The sequence below is a fragment of the Moschus berezovskii genome, chromosome 4 (assembly GCF_049115385.1).
Source record: "Moschus berezovskii isolate FMDL1 chromosome 4, NW_MosBer_1.0, whole genome shotgun sequence".
NCBI lineage: Eukaryota > Metazoa > Chordata > Mammalia > Artiodactyla > Moschidae > Moschus > Moschus berezovskii.
This window is the reverse complement of record NC_142463.1, coordinates 51,728,655-51,747,463: the sequence shown is the minus strand read 5'-3', so window position 1 is coordinate 51,747,463 and position 18,809 is coordinate 51,728,655. Positions and strand designations below refer to the sequence as shown.

The 18,809-nt window shown below is 40.2% G+C and overlaps 1 long non-coding RNA gene across 1 annotated transcript; it reads left to right on the top strand.

Moving 5' to 3' along the window:
- Positions 1–1,226: 1,226 nt before the first annotated feature.
- On the top strand, positions 1,227–11,628 carry LOC129540942 (uncharacterized). Its single transcript, XR_008682735.2, has 3 exons — positions 1,227–4,837; positions 6,415–6,645; positions 9,112–11,628. It is a non-coding gene; the product is annotated as an uncharacterized LOC129540942 (long non-coding RNA).
- Positions 11,629–18,809: the final 7,181 nt, after the last annotated feature.

Here is an 18,809-nt window from a genome sequence, read left to right as displayed (position 1 = left end):
TAGCATTTTATAATGTCCTTAGCTCAGCTTTACAGAGGCAAGAAATCCTGTGTGTGCCAAGGGGCTGCCACAGTTCACAATATAAAAGCTTTTTTTCTGCACAAGATAACTCAAGAACAGCAGGTCACTTTGACCTGGCTCTTTCAGCCTCTTCAACCATGTTTCACAGACAGGAAAACACCTCAGCTCAATCCTTAGTTCTTTTTCCAATGCTGCCTTTTCCTTTGGTCCAGTGATTTTTTTAAAAAATTTCATTTAAAACTGTCATAGGACAATTTTGCTAATCCATAGGGCTTAGGAATAGCTTGTATTGTGGGAGCTTCCTCCAGCAAAGGAAGGAGTCTAGGAAATGTATCATAGAAAGAAATCTAAATCCACTTTGGCCTGTGTCAGTGATCGATAGGTGTTGATGGGGACAGTCCATGTATGCTCTTTAAGAGGGTATCTAACACTGATCCCAAACTGATTGCCTGATACAGATGCTCATTAAGCATGTGTTAAATGTGGCAATGGGCTTTCCAGGTGGCTCAGTAGGAAAGAACGCACCTGCCAGTGCAGGAGACATGGGTTCAATCCTTGGGTTGGGAAGACCCCCCTTGAGAAAGGAATGGCAACCCACTCCAGTATTCTTGCCTGGAAAATTTCCATGGACAGAGCGGCTTGGCAGGCTATAGTCTATGGGGTCACAGAAGAGTCGGACATGCCTGAGTGACTGAGCACGAATGCATGCAAGTAAATGTGGCCACAGATTAGCAGGCTTCAGTTCAGTTCAGTTCAGTTCAGTCGCTCAGTCGTGTCCGACTCTCCACGACCCCATGAATCACAGCACGCCAGGCCTCCCTATCCATCACCAACTCCCGGAGCTCACTCAAACTCATGTCCACAGAGTCGGTGATGCCATCCAGCCATCTCATTCTCGGTCGTCCCCTTCTCCTCCCGCCCCCAACCTTTCCCAGCATCAGTCTTTTCCAGTGAGTCAACTCATCGCATGAGGTGGCCAATGTATTGCAGTTTCAGCTTTAACATCAGTCCTTCCAATGAACACCCAGGATCAATCTCCCTTAGAATGGACTGGTTGGATCTCCTTGCGGTACAAGGGACTCTCAAGAGTCTTCTCCAACACCACAGTTCAAAAGCATCAATTCTTCGGTGATCAGCTTTCTTCACAGTCCAACTCTCACATCCATACATGACCACAGGAAAAACCATAGCCTTGACTAGACGGACCTTGGTTGGCAAAGTAATGTCTCTGCTTTTTAATATATTATCAAGGTTGGTCATAACTTTCCTTCCAAGGAGTAAGCGTCTTTTAATTTCATGGCTGCAATCAGCATCTGCAGTGATTTTGGAGCCCAAAAAACTAAAGTCTGACACTGTTTCCACTGTTTTTCCATCTATTTCCCATGAAGTGATGGGACCAGATGCCATGATCTTTGTTTTCTGAATGTTGAGCTTCAAGCCAACCTTTTCACTCTCCTCTTTCACTTTCATCAAGAGGCTTTTGAGTTCCTCTTCACTTTCTGCCATAAGGGTAATGTCATCTGCATATCTGAGATTATTGATATTTCTCCCAGCAATCTTGATTCCAGCCTGTGTTTCTTCCAGCCCAGCGTTCCTCATGATGTACTCTGCATATAAGTTAAATAAGCAAGGTGACAATATACAGCCTTGACGTACTCCTTTTCCTATAGCAGGCTTGGATTTTATCTTTTCCCAGCTTCATGTAAAGGTATCCACAAAGAGACAACAGTACTAATAACTAAAGAGGAAGCCCTGTGCCAAAGTCCATTGGGAATATATACTAACTCCATTGTCAGTCATTTGACTTATTGATCCAAATTACCTGCCGAGTAGATAAAAAGAAAAAGCCTCCACTCAGTCACTACCTCTAATGCAGGCCACCTATCAAACCTTATTACACAGAAAGTATCCGAGCCAGCTGGAGACATATGCCCAGTCCTCAGCATCCCTCATCTTTGTAGAGACTACAGGATTAAATTTTTGGTACAACTTCAGGTTCAAGAGGAAGGGCGACTTTGCACTCTTGGATATACAGTCACTCCAAAGAAAGCCTTGTAAATGGGTGGAGAGTGGCAGGCTCAGATTGTAGCAAATGCTGGAGAGTACACAGCAGTCACACAACAGACATTTGTCTTTGACTTCAGAAAAGCCAGACTAAGAACTGTCAATTGGGGGAAAAAGGCACAAATATTTAAGTTTTATTTGAGGGCAGAATGAGAACTATAGCCCAGGAGACAGTGTCTCAAGACACTGAGAAACTGCTCTGAGAAACTGCTCCAAAGAGGTAGAGGAGATGGTCAGTATATATGTGATTTTGGTGAAGGGGAATTGCATACAATCAATCAAAAGTTTCGCAGCATATTGCTGCTAGTCTTGTGAAGGTCACTGCTAGTCACGATGAGCAGAAGTCACCATAAAGGATTTTAATGCTTTTCTAGATACAAGGAGTTGCAAGAATTGGGCTCATAAAATCTTCTGAAAATATCTAATTATCTGAAACCTGTTCTGCCAGTTTTTTCCAGAGTACAAAGTTCCTCATTGCTGATCTTCACCTGAACTTTCGGGGGATGTTGAAAGAGAGCAGCTGCAGCAGCTCATAATTTGATCCTTGTAGAGGTAGATGGCAAGTGCCAATTTGTAGATGACAGAGCAGAAGACATTCATGTCTTACTTGAGCAAACATTTAGGAGGCCACCTTACTCCAAGTGTAGATCTGAGAACAGCTCCCTCATGAGCAGGGAGGAGAGCCAAAGCACATGAAGCTCTCTGGTAGGGTTAGAAGCATGGGTTATGGAGGCAGAAGACCTGGCTTTAAATCCTGGCTCTACTACTGACTAGTTGTAGAGTCCTGGGTAAGTTACCTAGTGATCTGAAGTGTCGATTTCCTTATATGTAATAGAGGAGATCAGTCCTGGGTGTTCACTGGAAGGACTGATGCTAAAGCTGAAACTCCAATACTTTGGCCACCTCATGCGAAGAGTTGACTCACTTGGAATGACCCTGATGCTGGGAAGGATTGGGGGCAGGAGGATAAGGGGACGACAGAGAATGAGATGGCTGGATGGCATCACCGACTCAATTGATGTGAGTTTGAGTGAACTCCGGGAGTTGGTGATGGACAGGGAGGCCTGGCGTGCTGTGATTCATGGGGTCGCAAAGAGTCAGACATGACTGAGTGACTGAACTGAACTGAGTATGGTAGTAACATCTACCTCAGAGAGTTTGCACAAGTTAAACAAGATAATGTCTATAAAGTACTTATTAGCACTCTGTCCTGCAGTTCAGTTCAGTTCAGTTGCTCAGTCATGTCCGACTCTTTGCAACCCCATGAACCGCAGCACACCAGGCCTCCCTGTCCATCACAAACTCCCAGAGTCTACCAAAACCCATGTCCATTGAGTCGGTGATGCCACCCAACCATCTCATCCTCTGCCATCGCCTTCTCCTCCTGCCCTCAATCTTTCCCAGCATCAGGGTCTTTTCCAATGAGTCAGCTCTTCACATCAGGTGGCCGAAGTATTGGAGTTTCAGCTTCAACATCAGTCCTTCTAATGAACACCCAGGACGGACCTGCTTTAGGATGGACTGGTTGGCTCTCCTTGCAGTTCAAAGGACTCTCAAGAGTCTTCTCCAACACGACAGTTCAAGGGGATCAATTCTTCGGCGCTCAGCATTCTTTATAGTCCAACTCTCACACCCATACATGACTACTGGAAAAACCATAGCCTTAACTAGACGGAACTCTGTGGACCAAGTAATGTCTCTGCTTTTTAATATGCTTTCTAGGTTGGTCATAACTTTCCTTCCAAGGAGTAAGCATCTTTTAATTTCATGGCTGCAATCACCATCTGCAGTGATTTTAGAACCCAAAAAAATAAAATCAGTCACTGTTTCCACCGTTTCCCCATCTATTTGCCATGAATTGATGGGACTGGATGCCATGATCTTCGTTTTCTGAATGTTGAGCTTTAAGCCAACTTTTTCACTCTCCTCCTTCACTTTCATCAAGAGGCTCTTTAGTTCTTCACTTTCTGCCATAAGTGTGGTGTCATCTGCATATCTGAGGTTATTGATATTTCTCCCGGCAATCTTGATTCCAGCTTGTACTTCCTCCAGCCCCTCGTTTCTCATGATGTACTCTGCATAGAAGTTAAATAAACAGGGTGACAATATACAGCCTTGATGTACTCCTTTTCCTTTTTGGAACCAGTCTGTTGTTCCATGTCTAGTTCTAACTGTTGCTTCCTGACCTGCATACAGGTTTCTCAAGAGGCAGGTCAGGTGGTCTGGTATTCCCATCTCTTTCAGAATTTTCTACAGTTTATTGTGATCCACACAGTCAAAGGCTTTGGCATAGTCAATAAAGCAGAAATAGATGTTTTTCTGAAACCTCCTTGCTTTTTAAATGATCCAGCGGATGTTGGCAATTTGATCTCTGGTTCCTCTGCCTTTTCTAAAACCAGCTTGAACATCTGGAAGTTCACGGTTCACATATTGCTGAAGCCTGGCTTGGAGAATTTTGAGTATGACTTTACTAGCGTGTGAGATGAGTGCAATTGTGCGGTAGTTTGAGCATTCTTTGGCATTGCCTTTCTTTGGGATTGGAATGAAAACTGACCTTTTTCAGTCCTGCAGAAAGTGTCTAAATAATCATCCTTTCATTTTTATTAACCATAGAAAATAAGTTGAGAAAAAGGAGGAATGAGGATGGAGCATCCTGAAATATGCCAAAAAATAAAAGGAAACCTAAATGCAAATTCCCATAGGAGGTACGAGTCAGCATTACTGACTACAGTAAACTTCATTGGTCATATGGGTAAGTTTTATCCCTCTTGAAAAATGTAAAGAAAAGCAATGAGAAAAAAGTAAGAGCAAACAAAAAACAAATACAAATCCAACCTATTTTTTTTCTGCTGTGCCAAGTCTTTGTTGCTTTGCGTGGGCTTTCTCTAGTAGCAGTGCACAGGCTTCTCATTGTGGTGGCTTCTCTTATTGTGGAGCACAGGTTCTAGATGTACAGGCTTTAGCAGCTGCCATGTGTGGGCCCTGCAACTTGTGGTGTATGGGCTTAGTTGCTCCGTGGCACGTGGAATCTTTCCAGACCAGGATCGAACCCATGCCTTCTGTGTTGGCAGGTAGATTCTTGTCCACTGTACCACCAGGGAAGTCCTAAATGCGTCCTTTGAATTACAGGTGTGCTCCCTCCAAAGAACCCAGGGGGTAAAAAAAATAGTAATTAAGGAAATCTTTACTGAGTCAACCAAAAGAGCTAAGTTTATTCACTGATAGTATATATTTTGTCTATGCAAAATCAATGGAAAGTACGAATAATAAGCATATCATTTAAATTTTTAAAATTTTACATAATCAGATACTGGAAGAGGGTGTGCAGAAGAATCACTATTTACAGTTCTGTTATTTTAAAACCTGGACAATGCAAGAGAACAAACAGAAATGAGTTCAGAAAAGTAGTTAATTGCATAAGAAATATACAAAATTAATATATAAAAATTAGTAAATGTCAGTTGACCACTTAGAAAATATAATGGGAAAAGAATTTATTCACACTGGCAGTACAACTATTACTAGTTCAAAGACAGTGAAATATAGGTAACCAAATCTAAAAGAAACATATAGGATCTTAAAAAACAACTATAAAACTTTCCTGGGAGACATAGAAGAACACTCAAAGATTTCTAGGTCAGATTTATGTAAAGATTTTCCTTCCCCTCATACTCTACAAAGTAATTCATACTAAAATCTCAGTAGGACTTTTTAGGAACCTGAAAAAATGTTTCTGAAGTTCATTATGTGTGTGTGTCTATGAGAAGAAAAAAAAGGGGACAACTAGCCAGAAATCTTCAGAAAAAAAGAGTTGGAAAAAGTCTCACAAGACATGAATTTTTCCCCCAAATTAGAGTTACTACAGTAGAGACATATTAGTCCAAGAATAGCAATAGAGCAGTGGAACAAACAGTCTAGAAATGTTTCTCACTTTAGCCGGTGATAAAAATAGCTTTTCAAAGGGGAAAAGTTACTTAGTGAGAGAACTGGGTACCCATTTGGAGAAAAACCAACTACAATCTGACTTCACATATAGTATCAAAAGACTTTTAGATGGTTCAAACTTTTAAAATGTGATAAATGAAATTATATAAAACAAAAAAATGATAGACTATTTTTACAATCTTTAGAGGTGAAAATTTCTTCCTACTATTATTCAAAAGCTTAAATTATAAAAGAAAGAACAAATTAGTAGAAGTGGAAAAAGAACTTCAATGACATATAGATTAGTAGTGTTCAAGACATAGTATTAAGAATATTTAGTTTAAAGGATAGAGAAGATGCATATTATAATTCCACTTCTATATTGTTGTCTGTGTTTACTTAAAGGGTTGCAAGTGATGGGTGTGTGCTCAGTCATGTCTGACTCTGTGCAAGCCTACGGACTGCAGCCTGCCAGGCTCCTCTGTTCATAGGATTTTCCAGGCAAGAATACTGGAGTGGGTTGCCATTTCCTCCTGCAGAGGATCTCTCTGACCCAGGGATCGAACCCACATCTCCTGACTGCAGGCAGATTCTTTACTGCTGAACCATCAGGAAGACCATTGCAAGAGATATCTGGTAGTTATTTTTTAATATGTTTTATCTTAGTGGTGGGATTATAAATATTTTTCCCCAACATGTTTATTTTTCTGACATTTTCAAGTATTTTTTAACAAAATGTTATTTCTGACAAATCAGTAGCTAAATTCTATTTAAGAGAAGTATTTTCTAAAATAAAGATTTAAAGAGTTTAATATCAAAATAAATAACTTATTACATCTCAGAGTCATATATTTATTTTGACTCTTCTATAACTGTATGTCTACACATTCAGAATTAGTTCTTACCTGTGTTGATAATTTATGATTTATCCTTATGACATACTCCATAGAAAATTATAGTGTATTTGTATTAAATTTGTCCTAAGTGGATCATAATGATTTATTTAGTTTATTCTTGTTTTTTGAAATAATACGTTGTCCTCTGAAAATATTCCATTTTCTTTTAAAAAGATTGTTTTGGTGATAAGAACTACCTGATCTTGAGAAAACTTTGTGTTTACATTCCCAGTAATGAACTCTCAGACTTCACTCATGGTTAATATAAAACCCAAGATGAACTTGGGTTCATCAGTTTGTTTTGGATGTTTATTTTGATTGCAGCATCACAGTTGAAATCCAACTGAAAGCCTCACTTCTAATCAAAGCAGTTTTAGTAGGTGTGACAAATGTGTTTTAACAAAATTGTACCCTTGCATTATTCGGTGAGCTATTATTTTCTTAGGAATTAACACTGTAATTCTATTTCACAGTTTATCCATGTAATTTGAGTTTTTACATGTCTTGCAGTTTCTTTCATCCTGGAGTAGGTTCTGAGTTTATTAGCTGGTTTCACATATTCTTGTTTATAGATCTATCACTAACTTCTAAGTGCATCTCAGATTATGTTCCTTTTATGTCTATCAAACTACATTTCCACATAAATGAGAACTTTTAAGATGCTGGAATTCTTTGCCTTTTTATCATCAACCTGCTGGTTAACCAAATGAAGAATACTGTTTTCCAGAGTGTTATTCCACCCAATGGTAGGCAATTTATCTGAAATTTTTTTCTCAGTGAAGAAAACACTAACCCTATTCACACTGACAAATTTACGGGCAGCCTTTTGTCTTTATCCCCTGCTTCACTGGAAGTGATAACGTCCCTTATTAAGAATAATTTCTGTCTTTTCTCTGAATCCCATTGTTCTGGCCTCTTCATGAACATTGGTCTATCAGTTAGCCCCTCAATCTTGTACCTTCATTATCACTTTTAAAATACAAACACCTCAATTTCTTTCCCATCTGGTCTTCCAAAACATTATTCTCCTGGTACCCCTGGAACCTTCTCAGTTTTCTTGCAAGCATTGCTTCTTCCATTCACCTCTTAAATGTGGATGTGCTTTACTGTATAGGACTCTTTCCTGTATCTGTTGCCCTTGACTGGCACCCCTTTTTCTCTATGCATTCCCTCATCCTGAACCCAGGCGTTAGTATCACCTTTGAACTGATGACTCTCCAACTTTTATCTCCAACCTTCTCTAAGACCCATATGGACTTCTTCACTGGAAAGCACTTGGATGTTCCATGAACCTCTCCAAATCAGTATGTCAAAACTGAATTCTCAGTCACAAATCTGTTCCTCTTCTTGTATTTCCTATCTCAGTGCGTGAATATAGTTTTGAACCTGCTGACCCAAGTCCAGCAGTCATTCTCTCTTCTTCCCTCTCCTGTGTCCCCAGTCCTGCATCCAGTTGGTCACCAAGTTGAATGGATTCTATTCTCTTTGTACCTACAGAATCTGACTCACTGCCCATGCCTTGGTTGGAACCCTTGGTGCTTCCTGCTTGTTATTCTATTGTGGTGTTCTCACTGGCTGCCCAACTGTTATTCTTGCCCTACTTTAAATCCATTGGCTACACACTGCCAGAATGTTCTTTGTAAAATATCTGGTTAAAATCGCTTAATGCATTTTAGGAAGAACCATGAGCTCCACAGCTTTGCACAAAGGGCCCTGCCTTTGCAGCTTCAGCCTTCACTACATGGAGTCTTATCAACCCATTGTTCCTTTAGACAATACACCATACTCTTATATCTCTGCTCTGACACCCTTCTATTTTCTCCATTTCTCCACCTACCTAAATCTTATTCATTCTCCAAAACTTAACTGACACTAATTATTAAACTTAATTAACTATTAAATATTATTTAATAATTTAATTATTAAATATTATTATTTATTATTAATTAACTAATTATTAAAACTTAACTGACACTTAACTATTCTAATCACCTTCTAGTCACTGGGTTGGTGAAGGACAGAACTTGAGAAAGTTAATTCCTAGGCAGGTTAATAAGAAGTCTGCCGTCCCTGAGGAGGTGAAAGGGGTCTGGGGCTCTCAAGGAGGAGATAAGGGTCTGGAATTCTCAAGGAGGAGGAAAGGACAAACACCTTTTTTTCCTCTACATTCGTTAGTCTTAGTCAATTAAAATATTTTTTTCTTTAGGCCTGGAACTGATGATTACATGACAAACAACTCAGTTTAAACTCTGTACTAAGGATTATATAACAACAATGTGTCCTACTTGAGGACAGTTTCTCCTTTCTGAAAAGAATGCTCAAACTACTGCACAATTGCACTCATCTCAAACTCTAGTAAAGTCATGCTCAAAATTCTCCAAGCCAGGCTTCAGCAATATGTGAACCGTGAAATTCCAGATGTTCAAGCTGGTTTTAGAAAAGGCAGAGGAACCAGAGATCAAATTGCCAACAACCGCTAGATCATGGAAAAAGCAAGAGAGTTCCAGAAAAACATCTATTTCTGCTTCATTGACTATGCCAAAGCCTTTGACTGTGTGGATCACAACAAACTGTGGAAAATTCTGAAAGAGATGGGAATACCAGACCACCTGAACTGCCTGTTGAGAAACCTGTATGCAAGTCAGGAAGCAACAGTTAGAACTGGACATGGAACAACAGACTGGTTCCAAATAGGAAAAGGAGTACATCAAGGCTGTATATTGTCACCCTGCTTATTTAACTTCTATGAAGAGTACATCATGAGAAACGAGGGGCTGGAGGAAGTACAAGCTGGAATCAAGATTGCCGGGAGAAATATCAATAACCTCAGATATGCAGATGACACCACCCTTATGGCAGAAAGTGAAGAGGAACTCAAAAGCCTCTGATGAAAGTGAAAGAGGAGAGTGAAAAAGTTGGCTTAAAGCTCAACATTCAGAAAATGAAGATCATGGCATCCAGTCCCATCAATTCATGGCAAATAGATGGGGAAACGGTGAAAACAGTGACTGATTTTATTTTTTTGGGTTCTAAAATCATTGCAGATGGTGATTGCAGCCATGAAATTAAAAGACGCTTACTCCTTGGAAGGAAAGTTATGACCAACCTAGAAAGCATATTAAAAAGCAGAGACATTACTTTGCCAACCAAGGTCCGTCTAGTCAAGGCTATGGTTTTTCCTGTGGTCATGTATGGTTGTGAGAGTTGGACTGTGAAGAAAGCTGATCGCCGAAGAATTGATGCTTTTGAACTGTGGTGCTGGAGAAGACTCTTGAGAGTCCCTTGGACTGCAAGGAGATCCAACCAGTCCATTCTAAAGGAGATCAGTCCTGGGTGTTCACTGGGAGGAATGATGCTAAAGCTGAAGCTCCAATACTTTGGCCACCTCATGCGAAGAGTTGACTCACTGGAAAAGAGTCTGATGCTGGGAGGGATTGGGGGCAGGAGGAGACGGGGACGACAGAGAATGAGATGGCTGGATGACATCACCGACTCGATGGACATGAATTTGAGTGAACTCCGGGAGCTGGTGATGGACAGGGAGACCTGGCATGCTTTGATTCATGGGGTCACAAAGAGTCGGACATGACTGAGCAACTGAACTGAACTGAACTGAACTGAAAACCTCTGGCTAATCCTGTTATCTTAAAATGTAAATTATGGGAGTGGGTCTAGTAAACTCTTTACAACCTTGAGACCTTTTTTTATTTATTGTAATAACTAATTTAAAAGTATATAACTCCCTTGCTAACACTAGCGAGAGGGGCACTGTCCATCCGCCATCTGATGTCTCTGTCAGAAGCTTTCTCTGTCCCTTTTTTGCTTCAGTAAAACTCTGCTATCCAAAAGCTCTTGAGTGATCAAGCTTGGTCCCTTGTCCGGAAGCTAAATCTTCGGAGATCATGAATCCGACACCATTCACCATAAGCTATCAATCTCTTTCCCTAAACAGTATGAGATGGCCGAACTCACAACACCCAACATGGGTTAGATGAATTGGAAAGTGATAATAGTCACATATACTCACAGTCCAGGGAAGAGGGTAATGAATGCTATCTGGGGTCCCAAGGGGGATGTATTCAGCGGCAGAATGCTCCAGACCGGGTGTGAGAGGCAGGCTTTGTAGTAACAAGGGGGTAGAGGATCCTGTGGTTCCTGTTGGGGTGTGATTTGTTTGTTTGAAGAGTTTCATAGGCTGGCTTCCAGGGAAAACTCATTAAGCTGAGTACAGGATGGTTGCAGCCAGTCCAACTTACAGAGGAACTTGCTGGGCAGGGGCAGGCCTTCCTGCCCGGTGAGGGCATATCTGGCAAGAGTAGAGGAATTCAATTGCTAAGCTTTTGGGACGCTGTGAGACAAAGAGGTCAAGGCAGCACATGGAATTTCAAGCCTTACAATATGATAACCTCCTGGACAAAGTCTTCCCTGACCACCTCTAGTCAGAGTCGGGCACCTTTTCTGTACTCCTAGAGTAAATGTGAACAGTTGCCACCCTGCCTAGACTGTTAAATTCTGTTTTGGAAAAAGATATGTCTAAACACACACTCATACACATACCCAAACCCCCCACAAACATAGAAGCAAATAAGCACATCTTAAGCTATTGCAGCCATGAAATTAAAAGACGCTTACTCCTTGGAAGGAAAGTTATGACCAACCTAGATAGTATATTAAAAAGCAGAGACATTACTTTGCCAACAAAGGTCCGTCTAGTCAAGGCTATGGTTTTTCCTGTGGTCATGTATGGATGTGAGAGTTGGACTGTGAAGAAAGCTGATCACCGAAGAATTGATGCTTTTGAACTGTGGTGCTAGAAAAGACTCTTGAGAGTCCCTTGGACTGCAAGGAGATCCAACCAGTCCATTCTAAAGGAGATCAATCCTGGGTGTTCATTGGAAGGACTGATGCTGAAGCTGAAACTGCAATACTTTGGCCACCTCATTCGACGAGTTGACTCACTGAAAAAGACTCTGATGCTGGGAAAGGTTGGGGGTGGGAGGAGAAGGGGACGACAGAGAATAAGATGGCTGGATGGCATCACCGACTCTGTGGACATGAGTTTGAGTGAACTCCGGGAGTTGGTGATAGACAGGGAGGCCTGGTGTGCTGTGATTCATGGGGTCTCAGAGAGTCAGACACAACTGAGCGACTGAACTGAACTGAGGCTATTGCAATCTCCTACTTACTTGCCTGCTTCCATAACTACAGTAGTGTAAATGTCTTGAGTGTAGGGACTCTGTATTTCATTTCCTGAATTCTCTGTACCTCACACACGGAAGGAACTTACCAAGTATTTCTTGAATAAATGAGTAAATATTCATTATGGACTAATTTGTGGGATATACCTTCATTTCTGCGTGAAAATATACTCACAAGGCATTTTAAAAATAAACACTCAGAACACTGTGATTTCACCAAAGATAGGGAATTGGCAACCAGGTGGTCCAAGCACTCTGCCCATTTTTCCCCCGGGGTAGGGGTGTTCAGAGGCTGACTGGGGGACTGGTACTGGGTTAGGCAGTACAGAAGCAACAGCACTCAGGTTCCTGAAAAGTAGACTCTGTCTAGACAGAAATACTTGGGGAAGATTTTTCAGGGAGCTGGGTGCCCTGAGCCTGTGGATGGACTCACTGAAGTAGTAGAATCTGTGTTATTACTATGGCTGTGACCTCATTTACCTCACTTCCAGCCCCCAGGGTGAGGGCCAGGACAATTTAATACTCCTTTCTAAAGTGATTAGAGGGGAGAAATCAGCTTCCAGAGCAGAGGTAGTTTAAAATCCTTTTTCTTGTTTTAATGATTCCTATCTTCATCTTCACTTAGTCCCTTCATTCATCTGACCCCTCATTTCTCCCCAGTTCATTGGCCTTAACCTCCCATTCCATCAAGCCTAGGGTGATCATTAGAACACCCTCAACTACCTTGAGCCACGTTCCTACAAAAGCCACTCAAGGAAACCTAACCCTGGAGCAAACCTATAATCAACCTTCAACTTCCAGCTTTATTTTCACTACTTCACTTCATCTATATTTAAGTTTAGCCAATTGTGTGTAGCATATGCTGCTCAGCCCTCCCCTCTGACTTGCCCTTCAAACTCAGAGTCTTCCTGCCCTTGCTTCTGTCCATGTCATTTATTTCCCATTTATAACCTTTTCTCCAGACAAAATTGGAAACTCATCATTTAATTTTATGATGATTTGCATGTATTCCTGTGCGCATGTATTTAGAAGATGAGCCAGACATTTTTCCTTCTGGAAGGTAGGTAGAATGTGGGAGCAGCTATTCATCAGATGTCACTCAAACCATTTGTGAGAGTGAATTTCTATAAATTTAAAAAACACAGTTGGAAAGAAGATGGAATGACTGAAGCTTAGTATGATTAGCAGTTGCGGATCAGGAGGACTGAATGTTTTCATCTTTCCCTTTAACTTTCTTGCACTAGAACTTAAGCTTCTTGAGGTGAGGAATAAGACCTAGCAGAGTGCTAGCCAAGAGCAGGCTCTCAGATGTTTGAAGAATGAAGGAGGATGAAGGTGGGTTAGGTTTTCCTACCTGTAAAATTTTATGTCACAACTAATACACACACACAATGTATATCATATTTAATTTGAAGTTTAAATTGTGTCACAGAAGAAAACAGAGGTGTGTGTATAGGTTTGTACAGTAACAATAAATTACAAAATTGGCATTTGGATTAAATATGAAAAAGTTGACCTTATGTGCTATCGAAGCTTAGCTCTTGTTATCTTGCTTCAAAGAAAACCTTACTTTGAATGGTCAACAGAAAAAAAAAAATGAAATTCTTAAAAAAATAAAAGTAAAACCCATCCCTCAAAACATTTATTTCCCTTTATTATCAATTTTTTGGATGAAATAAGCATCTAATCCTCTAATCTTATTTAATTTTTACCTTGAAAATGTTTAGCAGCCTGTCCTTAAACTTATATTCTAAATACAGAAAGTGCATAACGTAGGTCAGTATTAATTTTTAGAATGTCAATTCAACTTAGAAGAAAAAAAAGCAACTGATGTGCTTCAGTAATAACTTCCACTTGTTTTTAACTTGTTTTATTAAAGCTTGCAATTCTATTTAATTGGCATGTAATTTAATTGTCACGTAAGTTATTTAATTATATGCTATAAATGGAAAATGTTGTTTATAGGCAATCATATCTCTTTTGTTAGACTCTGGAATTCTAGATCTTCCTCAATCTCATTTTTATATGTAATTCTTTCATGCTGATTATTTGCATTGCATGATTGATTTATATCACACATTAAATTGATTATACCATTGTTTATAATGGCATGTGTGTGTTTTATAATTCAGAAGGCCAAAATTTAGCATACTTTATCAATGAAAACAGAAACCCAGACAACCTGTGTTTCTTTCTTCAGGCAAAGTAGACTGTCACAATATTTCACATATGCCATTCAATCAGCCTGGCATGCCCTACCCTCCAATCTTTTACTGATTTCAGCATATTACTTTTGGAGGTTTACCTTCAGTGTTCTACTCAGAAAGCTCTTCTGATCTCATAGCAAATGGCTTTTTTCCAAGACCCTTTAAGCAGAATAATAGTATTGAGTCAGACAGAACTAGGGTCTAATCTTTATCTTTCACTAATGGGGAAACCTTGGGCCTCAGGTTGCCTTAGATTTCTTGGTTGTAAATCAGGGACAACAATCACTTACCATATTGGGCTTCTGTGAAATACATTCAGTTCAGTTCAGTCGCTCAGTCGTATCCGACTCTTTGCGACCCCATGAATCACAGCACGCCAGGCCTCCCTGTCCATCACCAACCCCCAGAGTTCACTCAAACTCATGTCCATTGAGTTGGTGATGCCATCCAGCCATCTCATTCTCTGTCGTCCCCTTCTCCTCCCGCCCTCAATCCCTCCCAGCATCAGAGTCTTTTCCAGCAAGTCAACTCGTCGCATGAGGTGGCCAAAGTATTGCAGTTTCAGCTTTAGCATCAGTCCTTCCAATGAACACCCAGGATTGATCTCCTTTAGAATGGACTGGTTGGATCTCCTTGCAGTACAAGGGACTCTCAAGAGTCTTCTCCAGCACCACAGTTCAAAAGCATCAATTCTTTGGCGTTCAGCCTTCTTCACAGTCCAACTCTCACATCCATACATGACCACAGGAAAAACCATAGCCTTGACTAGACGGCCCTTGGTTGGCAAAGTAATGTCTCTGCTTTTTAATATACTATCAAGGTTGGTCATAACTTTCCTTCCAAGAGTAAGCATCTTTTAATTTCATGGCTGCAATCAGCATCTGCAGTGATTTTGGAGCCCAAAAAAGTAAATTCTGACACTGTTTCCCCATCTATTTCCCATGAAGTGATGGGACCAGATGCCATGATCTTTGTTTTCTGAATGTTGAATTTCAAGCCAACCTTTTCACTCTCCTCTTTCACTTTCATCAAAAGGCTTTTGAGTTCCTCTTCACTTTCTGCCGTAAGGGTGGTGTCATCTTCATATCTGAGGTTATTGATATTTCTCCCGGCAATCTTGATTCCAGCTTGTGCTTCTTCCAGCCCAGCGTTCCTCATGATGTACTCTGCATATAAGTTAAATAAGCAGGGTGACAATATACAACCTTGTTGAACTCCAAAGGCAGAGGCACCAGAGATCAAATCGCCCACATCCACTGGATCATGGAGAAAGCAAGAGAGTTCCAGAAAAACATCTATTTCTGCTTCATTGACTATGCCAAAGCCTTTGACTGTGTGGATCACAATAAACTGTGGAAAATCTGAAAAAGATGGGAATATCAGACCACCTGACCTGCCTCTTGAGAAACCTGTATGCAGGTCAGGAAGCAACAGTTAGAACTGGACATGGAACAACAGACTGGTGAAATCCATTAGATAAATCTTATTGTGCCTTTTCACAGTGGTTGGCACATAGAAAGCTTGTGAAAAACTTCTCTCTCTTCTAGTGGGTGCTCAATAAACATATGTTGGATGAGTGAATAAATTACAGTTATCTATTCTTCCCAGTTTTATTGATGTGTAATTGACTACAATTATCTTTGACTTGTCTGAGCCCCATTTGTTTGTCCAGGGACAGGTGATGGTCTTTCGTCTCATGTAAGGTAGAGAATGGTATTTGCCACATAGTAACTGGTTGGTAAATTGTGAAAATCTCTAGCTCTCCCATTTGACTAAAGACTTTCACAACCACTTTAGCACACACCATTCACTCAGTGATTATTTGTTAAGCACCTGCTCTCAAGACAGGCATTGTTCTCTAGGCAGGTTATATGTCAGTGACAGTGTCTGTTTTCATAGCATTTGCACTTTAGTGGAAAGAGGCAGTGATAAGCAAATAGGCAGGTAAGTACACAGAATGTTGAGTGATGATAAGAGCTATAGAGAAAAATCAAGCAGAGTAAGGGGCAGGAGAGTGTTGGGAGCCATTGCTATTTTATGTAGTGTGATTAGGGATGCCACCTATGAAGGTGATCTTTATTTATTTTTTTATTTTACAATATTATATTGGTTGGTTTTGCCATACATTGGAAGGTGATCTTTAAACAAGAGATCTAGAAGAAATAATGGAGTCAGGCATGCAGATAAAATATCTGGACGTAGAGTATTTGAGGCAATGGGTATAGCACGAGCAAAGCCCTGAGGAAGGAGCATGTGGTGTATCTCAACAAGATCGGGGAGCTGTGACCAAGGTGGAATGAGGAATAGGGAGAGGAACAGAAGGTGACATCTGCACAGTAACAAGGAGATTACCGTGGAATCAGAGATCAGTGGAAATATTTAGATTTTTAATCTCAGTCAGAAGTGTACCCATAAAAGCACTTTGTGAAGCAGGAAGTGGTTTATATAGAGAATAAGTGCTTGAACATCACTAGAAGGGACATAGGGATGGGGGTCTAGGCTGGACCTCCTGGAAAGACTCCGAGAACAAGTCTTTAAAGCACCTTCCAAGTGGCATTGCTGTCTCTGCTCCTATAAAGAAGATGGAGAGTTAGCTACAATCCAGGGCTAACAAACCACCAGGAATATGATCTCGCCACCCAAAGAATGAGTGACTGGCTATGAGAGCACTGATGTGGAAAATCCTGAGGTCTCCAAGGTGCTGCTCATCAGGGCAATGGCCCAATGGCAGGAAGATGATTAACTCGTCTTCCAAATCTAATTAACTTGTCTTCCAAATGTGGCTTGGGTATCTGTAGTTGGGGGAACTTAATTTTATCATGAAATTTGTCTTTCTGGCATTTGCATACAGGAAGGCACGCTAGAAGAGGCCCCAGTAGATTATCCACCAAACAGGAAGACGTCAAGGAAATACACGATCTGAGTTGTTTCAACAAGACCACTCTGGCTGCTAAGTAGAGAATATACAAAGGGAGGCCATCACCATGATCCAGTGAGAGACTATGGTGATTGGGGTAATCTTGTGTTAGATTAAATATTACAATCTAGGTCCACTCACTCATTGAACTGATGTCATTCATTCACTCAACAGTTTATGCATTTTACCACAAAATAGATTGCATGGCTCAATCCTGGGGAAATGTACTCATGTGATCTTATTGAAAACTGACTAAACATTTCTGTAAAACCAAGAATGAAATGTGTATGGTTATATGAATCAAAGCTTAAAGTCATCTTGCCTATGATGGTTACGTACATCCAAAGATTTCAATAGATATAAACTGTTATCATTCATTTCTTAATATCAAAAGAGAAATCAGTCTATCCCTTAGTTTGAATTCACTTGTCTACATGTAAAGCATGTCAAAACTTATGAGAAAGCTGGTTATGGACAATCATTCCCTCCCAGGCCTGGTAGAGGACCAAAACACCTTGTACACTTAGCAACATTGCTTATTTATTTGACCCTCATAAAGGCTCATTGCTTTATAGGTCAGGATGTGGTAAACATTCTGATAAACAAATCCAGGTAATGCAGCCAAAGCTGTTTTGTTTTTTGTTTTTTTATAAGAAAGTTAGAGTTTGTCTTTTTTCAATTCTTGCACCTAGGAACAATGTAAAATTCCAAAACATGGATAGATGCCACCTGATGATATTTAATTTAGCATCTGAAATACATGTTGCAGATATTAAGCAGATGATTCAAAAACAGACCTTATAATAAACAGAATTTTTACTTCTTGAGCAAATAATTTTACAGATAAAAATAATTCAGTTTGCCTATTTAGCTACTATAGGATGTATGTTCCCAGGTGATGGTTGTAACCACCTTACTCACTTTATGTTGTTTTTATTCTCCTTTGTGCTGCTTTTAATATACTTCATACATACTTTGTTTTGAAGAGAATACTATGTGTTATTCTTCTGGAACCATGTAAAGTACTAAATGAAACAGTTTTCATCAGAAAATGCATATCTTGTGTATGTAGTGCCCAAAGAAGTGTGTGTAAGTATATATATGTATATATAGTATATATATATCTTAATCATAACTTTAGTTTGTCAATTCAATAGTCACCTGACTTTTTAAAGTTTCTATAAGCTTTATTTAATGAACCCAATTGAAGGAGGAATATTATATCGGGCTTCTCTGGAGGTTCAGTGGTAAAGAATCTGCCTGCCAATGCAGGAGACACAAGTTTGATCCTTGGGTCAGGAAGATCCCCTGGAGGAGGACATGGTAATCCACTCCAGTATCCTTGCCTGGAGAATCCCATGGACAGAGAAGCCTGGGGGCAATAGTCCATGGGGTTGCAAACTGTCGTACAGGAAATTAGCAGCTGAACAACAACAGCAAGTACATTGTTAGGCAGTATGATATAGATGGTTAAAAGTGTAAGGAGTGCTTTAAAGCTGTAAAGTTATGTTTTTATATAAACAAGACCTGAATTAAATAATCTCCTCTCACTCTTCAACTGTCACAGGTCAAATAGGTTTAC